Below are 8,542 nucleotides of genomic sequence, written 5' to 3' on the forward strand. Positions count from 1 at the left end.
AGAGCTCCTTTTGGCCAGTGCAGCTTTATGGGCTCGCCTGGGTTTATTATACTGCAAATGTTTTGAATTCCACATGTTAATTTCCAGAGAGGCTTTGTTTCACTTTTGCTGCTCCCCCCCCCCCCCCCCGCCCCGGTTTTAATTTCTTTTTTTTTTTTATTACCACTGCCCTAACCTCTTCTTTTGGACTGGGTTTTGGTAATAGCTGCCGTTTTCTGAGCAAACAGAGGACTGGAATTCACCCTGCCTGGGCTCCAGCTGCAAATTAATCTCTTTTCATAGTTTCGTTTTATGTCCGCCCACTATCCCCACCACATTAACTCAGTCAACACATGGAAGTGAAATTTTTCCATCCAGGATCCCGGGGGTTGTAAGGCTGTTGTGGAGCACGTGACTGCCAGCTCCAGGGTTTTCTTGCACCTCTGGGTGGAAGGAAGTTTTCTCATCCCCCACATATGCGAGCGGTTGCCGGTGGGATGTGAAAAGTTTTAACAACTGGAGTTGGTGGAAACATTTCGGCGTTCAGCAGCATTCCTGTGTGTATTGAAAGTCCCAGCGCAGCAGCCGGGTGGAGGCACGGCCTCTGCAGGTATGCCACGTTTGCAGTCCCTCCGGTGCTGGCAGACTGCTCAGCAAACGAGCCGGGCAGGGGCTCTCCATGCAGCCTGGCTCTCCTGCAGGGTTTATCTCCCTCCCAGCGGGGACAGAAAGCACCAGCAATGACGATATTGACAAAGATGGATGGAGTCTTCTCGGCCTAGGCAGATGTATTTTGTAATTTCTACGTGATGCCTTTTGCATGTGGGCCTGGGAGGACTTTACAGGTATTTTGGGCACTTGGCAAATATATCTGTACCTATTTCACCGGTTTTAAAACCCTGTTAGAGATACAACTGCCCGGTAAAGGAGATTATTTGGCAGTGGCACAGTATCGCAGAAAGAGCTGCAAAAATAATTCAGGACTCCTGATACTTTTTCTCCTGTCATAGTCTCCAGGCAACAGCAAATATTTCTCCTGAATACTCTGGATGAGGAGATGCCAACGTTGATTCACAGGAAAAGGATGTAGCCACGCAAGCCATAGAAATGTTGTTTGGGATAGTAGCCACGGCCCCTAAGGAGACATTAAGCAATATGGAACAAACGCCAATGAAGCTCTTAAAGCTCTTGCTGTGTTTCCTATAAAGAGATTTCTTGAGCAGTCTTAGGTGGGAACCTTGGTGATTTACCCTGATTACAGCTATGTGGATGGAATATACTGTGTTTCACAGCTCTGGATATGCTGCTAGGGCTTTAGAGCACTAGCAAAGTTCTAGTTTACTGAGAAGTTACAGTCACAAGATATGAGGAGAGCTTTTGTTAAAATAGCTTTTGTTAAAGGCCCACAGCAGAGCATAAAAAGTGCACTTCTGCTTGGAAAAAGGATGGCAGTGAAAATGTGCAAAGAGGCACCCTGTTTATTTTCCCTGAGTTTCAGATAACCTGTGCTGTGTTTACAAATAACCCCATTTCCCCCCCTTATTATACTTACAAACTTATAATGAGATTGAAAAGCTGAGAACAAAGCTAATTTACCCTCTCTTCAGGGTGTCCAGCCAAAAGAGCTAGAAGAGCTGCAGAAAATAATTTTCCTCTTAGGTTTAGGTAATGTGGGCTTTGGATTCATTGACTGAACTTGCTGACCAGTATATTTTCTTTCTTCCAGCAATTCTTCTGGCCCGAAAAACACTCCCAGTGTGGATGAAAACAGAACCGGAGATGTTCTGAAAACATGCAAAAGTTTGTTTCAAAAGCAAGCAGTTGGTAAGAAATTGAGAGCAGACAGCTGGGGGAGGCCAGTGGTGCATGGTCTGGCCTGTGGGGTTATCAGTGTGTCATCCAGATTGGCAGGAACTTCTAGTGAATCGTTCAGATCTTCTCTGTTAACTGTGACAGGACTGAACTCCCTATTCTCACACCACCTCTCAGGCAGAGGGAGTTGCCCGAGGTGTGCACAGCATTCCCTTGTCAGGGAGTTCCAAGGCTCAGGCAATTTTAACCTCTCTGTATGTGACCTATACTGAACCTGTATGTCTCCTACAGAGGTTTGTGGCCGCTAACTTTTTGTCTTGTTGCCTTTGCTTAACAAGACTGCAGCCCAACTTCCAAAGTCCTGCAAAATGGTGCGTGTGGTTTTACCTTTCAGCTTTCCTGCCAGCTGTTCTCTTCTCCAGCCTGTTCCCAGGGAATGAGATCTTCAAAACCTTTCCATGCTTCTCTTTGCACGCCTGCTAGAAATATAGGCTGTCCTAGACCCACCCTGGACTTTCATTTTCAGCCTGGCTCAGTGCTTGGTGATGCTGTCCTGCCTTTGGTTCTTGAGGTGGTAAATTTAACCTTCCTGGCCTGATGTGGGATGAAGTTAGGAGAAAAGCACCATGTCAAATTGTACTGGTTCTGCTAGAGATACAATGGGAATCAGAGTTCCACCTCCTGTCACAGCATTGTGCTGCCAGCCAGGGCCCTACCTCATTACTGTGGGGTGACCTGGCTCCCCTCACACAGCCTGGCAGTGGTGGGTGCCTGATTATGCAGAGTTTGTCCCCAGTGGGTTGCATGTATGAGTAAGTGTGCATACCTAATATCTAGTAACTAGCACTGATATTAGCACTGTGCTTCACAGCGCCCGGGGTGCCTGGGCTGTCACCCCACTGTCAGGCTGGAGCAGCCTGGGGCCCCCCACCAGTGCACTCCTGCCCTTTGGTTTTCCTCCCTGAAGGAGAGACATTATTCCCTATCCCCAGGGAACATCAGCTTTGAAACACGGAGTTGATTTGTTTCCATTTACCATTATCTTGGTTTAAGTAAATTACAGTGCTTAACAGCTGTCATAAAATTATCTGGCTTCAAGAAACTTCAGCTGTAGAGTTTGGTCCTGTGGCCTCCCAGATCAGCTCATTTCCAAGAGGCAAACGTGCACTGGGAAAAGAAACAACCTCTCCTTGTTCATCACAAATGGTCACCTCCCCATTGTATCAGCAGCTGCCTTGCCCAGTGCTGGTCACTGTAGAAAAGTACAGCAAGCCTTTCACCATGCACTGCTTCACCCTTCTCAACAACTCTGCCAAGGTATTTAAATCAACCAAATCATCCACCATCCCTCACCAGTGGCCACCACATCACCAACATTTTAGAATCAAGTTCTGCCCTGGAGAGGAGGCTCCTTGACAAAGCAGTGATGATCCTCACTGAGGGATTTTGGATCACCTCTGGATATACTGCAAGTAAAATATCTTCTCTTAACATCTGCCTCATCTGGAAGCTGAAGGGGCGGGCTGGCTGGTTTTAGGCATCACTCTTGACCTGTGTTAGGATTTCAGCAACGAGAATCTGGTTTCCAATTGTGGTATCGTAAGGAAAGAGGATAGACCAGGTGCCTAGTGTGTCCAAATCAAACCCCAAACCAATAAAATCTTATTTTAGTTGCTGAAACAGAAACTATGAATCTAAATACCCATAAGGAGCAGATGAGCTGGACAACCAGCAATATCAGGCAGGCATTGTTCTGGCAATGGTATCTGCACTTTATTTCTGTCAGCAAGTTTAGGTAGTGATGTGTCTCTTGCTTCATTTAAAAACTGGTAGATAGTGAGGTCCAAGATGACAATTTATCTAATTAGAATTTCAAAATAATACATTATGCCCAATTTTCTGGTACATATAGATTAACTGTGAAAAGGCCAGAGCTGGCAGAAATGTGGATTTCCTCAACTTTTGTACATCTTTCTTTGTGCTGCCCCTGGTAGGACTGGGACTGCCATGACTTCCCCACAGGTGGCAATGAAAATTGATCCGAGGTCCAGCCTGCTCCTCTGCTTCACCTAAGTATAACACAAGAAGTGGACAAGAAACATGAATGCTAAAAAAGTAAAATCCAGTCCAGCTCCAGGTAAAGGCAATGTACCAACTCCTTTTCAGTGCTCTCTGACACACACAATTGGTCCTTGAACTGCTATCATTTGGTCTGCTAGTAAAACAAATCATAATGTTCAATATGAAGTAAGCCAGGAAGAGAGGAAGAAACTGCAATTCAGCAGTAAGCATCTGAGCAGTGTGGAAAAAGTGCTGGTGGGGGCTAGAGCCTGCAAATCCAGCCAAGAGCCTCTCACTAACAGGCTGTGCTAGATTTCATGTGATTCCCAAATGCAGCGGGGAATGAGGGACAGGGAAAAACCTGCTCTAGAAACTGACTGTATTTTGTCCAGCACTAAACAGCTCTTTTGGGTCCTGCTTTGTAAAAGATTACATAAAATAAAAAAAAAAAAAAAAAGAAAAGAAAAAAAATGAAAAAGAAAAGAGTGAAATTGAGATTGGGAAAAGAAACAAAGAGTCCCAAATAAACATGTTTTTGATGGAGGAACTGGGTTTTTGCACCCTAGCACTGTTTGTACTTTCAGATTGTCAGCAATCTGTAGTGTGCTGAGCAGAGGACAGTGTGGTGGAAATACCTATGAAGCAGTGAGAGCCTTATCAAGGTACTGTACCAGGAAATACGCCGCTTTCTTTCCTACTGCATGCACGATACTGTGATTAAAGCCAGCAGCACGCCTCACCATAACATGTGCCTTATCAGCCCCACTATCTGATGACAGCAGCAGCCCTCGGCAGACCACACCGACATCATCCAAAACCTCAGCAGCTCAAGTCTGAAGTATGCAGCTGGGCTGCAAGCTGTGCTTGACTTCGTTCATCTGTTTGTACTAAACTTGCAGGTACTTTGCTAGAGGAAAAGGAGTATAAAAATCGAGCCCAAACAATGTTTCTGAATGCTCCTGACAGGCTGTCATGCTATTTAGCAAATGAATGCAGCAAGTAAAGGAGGTTTTTGTCATCATCAAGTACCACAAGTCTGCTCCACAGCTTTCTGAGGGGGGGGGGGGGGGGAGGGTCAAACCAAGACATTGTCACTGCCTTGAGGACGGTACCACTGGTGATTTGGTACGGAGTCCCACTCCCAGCTGACCCAAATTCAGTTGTGTGTGGCTGTGAGGTCTAAGTTCATCCTGTAGCTGTTGATCCAGGTGGAGCTCTGAATCTCCAGATACTAAACTTCATCATGGCTGGTTCATTGCCTGTCTTCTTGTTTGGTTACTACTGATTCACCGAGGCAAGGCATACTGACTCTGGCCTTCTGGCTTCCTTTCTATAATTTACAATGAGAATCTCTACAGTCACAAAAATAAGAAACAGAAAAGAGAGTAGGCTTTTCTTGTGTAACATTCAGCAAACTTCTCTGGTTTTAATTTGTTCTCCCTGTCCTGGGTTCTTCAAAACACCTTCTCTCATTTACGTCAGCATAGATTTACCACACCCCAGTTATTTCAGACCTGGATAGCAGCATGGAAAAAGATTACCAGTCATCTGGAGCTGCTTCCTTATGCCTTGGACAAAAGGAGATCATATGGGACCATATTCATTCAAGAACTGCCTTTGTATTTGTACAGAACCTAGCACGAGTGATCCTACTCCTTCAGGTTCGCCCGTGCTCCAAAACTGTTCTTAAAAACACCCCCTGCTTTTAATGTTTGGGTTTTGGTTGGTTTGTTTTTTAGTTGCAATGCAAGCTTTCAGAGGGAAATCAAGCCAGATTTAAATGCTGAATGCATGCATAGCAACAGAAGTAGGGCCATCCAGCAGACGGATGCTAAGTGTCCATTTACAGCCCCCACGGAGCCCAGCAGCCACCAGCCCCGGGCCATGCAGGCTCGGTGGGCCTTACTGCCTGCTGTCACCCGGGGCACGGAGGGCTCCGGCCGCTGGAGGGTTTTGAGAGGTCCCCGCACCTGTCTCATGGATTTGGGGCGCTGCTTTGCCGAAGAGACCTTGTCTTCCAGGACATGTGCAAAGTCGCTGCTGGCTCCCTCCCCTGCCATCACAGCTGCCATCACAGCTGCCCGCCCCGGCAGCGCCGGGCGCAGGATGAGGAACCGCCGGCCGCGTTATGAGCATCAGCTCCATCGGCGACGTGTGAAGGACCGAAAACCACCCGGCAAAAGGAAAATACAGATGATTTTTATTTCATTGTCTCAGGAAGGCTTGGCTCAAGGGATGGGCTGCAAAGACGTCTGGTGGAAATAAGACTTGCCTTTTAGGATAGAGCATTAGATAAATCCAGCTGTGTTGTGGGACTGCTGGAAGCCTCCCCGAACAAGTGTGGAGAACTTGTAGTGGTTTTTGAGGCATAGTGCTATTGTCTGTTTTGTTGAACGTATTTCTTTGTCTTGATGAACTTTAAGGAGCACTGAGAACACAGTGTGCCATAGGGGGAAGACTTACAGAAAGACATGATTAGAAAATGGAATAATTTTAAAATTTCTTCTCCTACAATGCTTTCTAAAATATTCCTATTCTGAAGCACACTTGCTTTTTTCTGCCTGATGTGTACACCCCGGGCTCTCACCCGGCTCTGCTACATTACTCGGTGCTTCAGTTGATTTACTCTCATCCTTGCTAAAAATACTGTAAAAACTCACTCTTAAATAAATGACACAGTGGAAGGTTGTTGAGGTCGGTGTTTGGTAAGAAACACGGGTGGGATTTTTCAGGTTTACAGACAGCTTCTGGTCCCACTCCTGAGGAGGAAGCGCTTTTGAATGGCTCTTGTGAAATATGCTGATGGTCTGAGCATCCACATCATCTACTCCCCATGACAATTGCCCCTGATTGACCACTTGCTGGCTGTCTCCGCTGCAGCCCAGGAATGGATGAGTCATGGAAACAAAATTCCCCTTCGCCCTGGCTGCCTCCCAGGCCCTCTGGGGACTGCATTGACAACAGAGAAGGAAAGTCAGCTCTGCTTTTTCTGACACTGTGAATCGTTGATCAAACAAAACTCTTCTGCTTCCATGGACTTTATATCAAGGCAACGCTTTTCATGAGTGTTACCTGAACAATTACATACTAAGAGAACAATCTCAAATAGTGCTGGGCACATTATTCTGTGTAGAAAATTGATTCTATGCTACATCAGGCCAGAAACAAATATAAATCATGTTTGCTAGAAACTTTATCAGAAGATGCTAAAAAAGATTGCCACGCTCAAGTGCAGCAGTACTTAAATACTGGTTTTCATTTTCGAATGATTTTCTGACATAGGGTTGGTTGCATTTTAATAATCTCTTAATGGAACAACCCTCTTGGGGAAAAAAAAAAAAAAGACAATAAAAGAGAAGGAAATTAACAGATTAAGCCCTGGGTGCTTCCCTGAATAGCAAATTACTATTTAGGTGGGGAAGCAGGTTCTGTTGGATGAGGAAACTCAATTATTTTTATTTGAGTTCTGCCTGGAACATTACTCAATATTCACACAACTCTGTTACTGCAGCTCAGATACAAATACCAATGAACCCATACAGTGAGGTATTCAGAATTTCCCAGGAGGTATTCTCAAGTGGAAAAAAAAAAAAAAAAAAAGTGCAAAGGAATTTTTGTCTTGACACCAGATGTATGCTGGGAGAATGAAGTGCCAGTCCTGCCTTAATGCAAGCCCTTTGCCTTGGAAAGAGCTTTCAGGTGTTGTCAGCTGTGCCCACACAGCACACAGGACCTGAGTGCAGCCGACCCGAGGCAGGGCTGCTGTGGGATCCATGCAGGTTGGTCAGGCCAGCACCTGCCTCCTTCATTCCTTCCCTACCCCCCTCCCTCTTCCCTGTCCTTCCCTGCCTGTGCCATCCATGCACACCGGGAAAAGTCCTGTCTTCCCCTCCGAGGTGCTCGCCAGGACATTTCCTGCAAAATTTCTATGTCTCAGGGAGTAGCAGTGCACTGGGTGACTGTGTGTAATCCCTTTGGTGCTGGAGTTTGTCCTGGCTCTTGTGGTGTGCCAGGATCCAGTGGTGCTGGGATCCAAAGCACCACTGAGGTGCTGTCTGTGACTCAACACCAATTGGACGTTTTCAGCTCACATGCCTGTGATGCACTTGGATTAAACAGCAGGGCATGGAAATGAGGGCTGTAACAGGAATTGTGCCTTGTGTCTGGCATCAAAGCCATTAACAGCTTACTAGAGACCCCTCAGTGCAGACAACCCCACCTCATCACTCCTGCTTTTCAAATGGGGGCATGGGAGTGTCATGGCCCCTGGCAGATTTCCCTTGTGGGAAACGCATCCTTACTTGCACACTGGAGATAATTTGGCTGCAGGCACTGGGAGAAGTGTCAGTGCAGTGGTGCCCTGCTTATTACCATCAACTGTAGTGAGAGGGTCTGGTGACACCTCAGCCATTGCCACCCCTCTTCCTGAGCTGGGGTTTTGGGAGCTGTGCCTCTCCATGCACCGGGGCACAAAGAGCTTGGGAATGGGATGTCCTGGGTGTTGGTAACCTCGCTGCCTCTCACCACTTGTGATTCTGTGCTGCTGCAGAGGCTACACCTGCTGGGACAGAGAGGTGGCATGGCATGGCTGTGGAGACACCCTGGCTTTCATCAGGGTGAGCAGTCTGATCTGCCTCTGCAGCCATAGACATTCTGCCTTGCTTTTCCTTTCCTAAACAATCATATCTGG

At 46.6% G+C, this 8,542-nt stretch overlaps 1 long non-coding RNA gene across 6 annotated transcripts; it reads left to right on the forward strand.

Moving 5' to 3' along the window:
* Positions 1 to 234: 234 nt before the first annotated feature.
* LOC132329062 (uncharacterized) lies at positions 235 to 6,540 on the forward strand. 6 transcript variants are annotated; one of them, XR_009486948.1, is made up of 3 exons: positions 235 to 824; positions 1,706 to 3,928; positions 4,437 to 6,540. It is a non-coding gene; the product is annotated as an uncharacterized LOC132329062 (long non-coding RNA). The 6 variants fall into 6 exon arrangements; XR_009486947.1 differs by having other exon boundaries at positions 1,706 to 1,803; positions 3,786 to 6,540; XR_009486949.1 differs by having other exon boundaries at positions 235 to 589; positions 681 to 824; positions 1,706 to 6,540.
* Positions 6,541 to 8,542: the final 2,002 nt, after the last annotated feature.

The sequence above is a fragment of the Haemorhous mexicanus genome, chromosome 6 (assembly GCF_027477595.1).
Source record: "Haemorhous mexicanus isolate bHaeMex1 chromosome 6, bHaeMex1.pri, whole genome shotgun sequence".
Taxonomy (NCBI): domain Eukaryota; kingdom Metazoa; phylum Chordata; class Aves; order Passeriformes; family Fringillidae; genus Haemorhous; species Haemorhous mexicanus.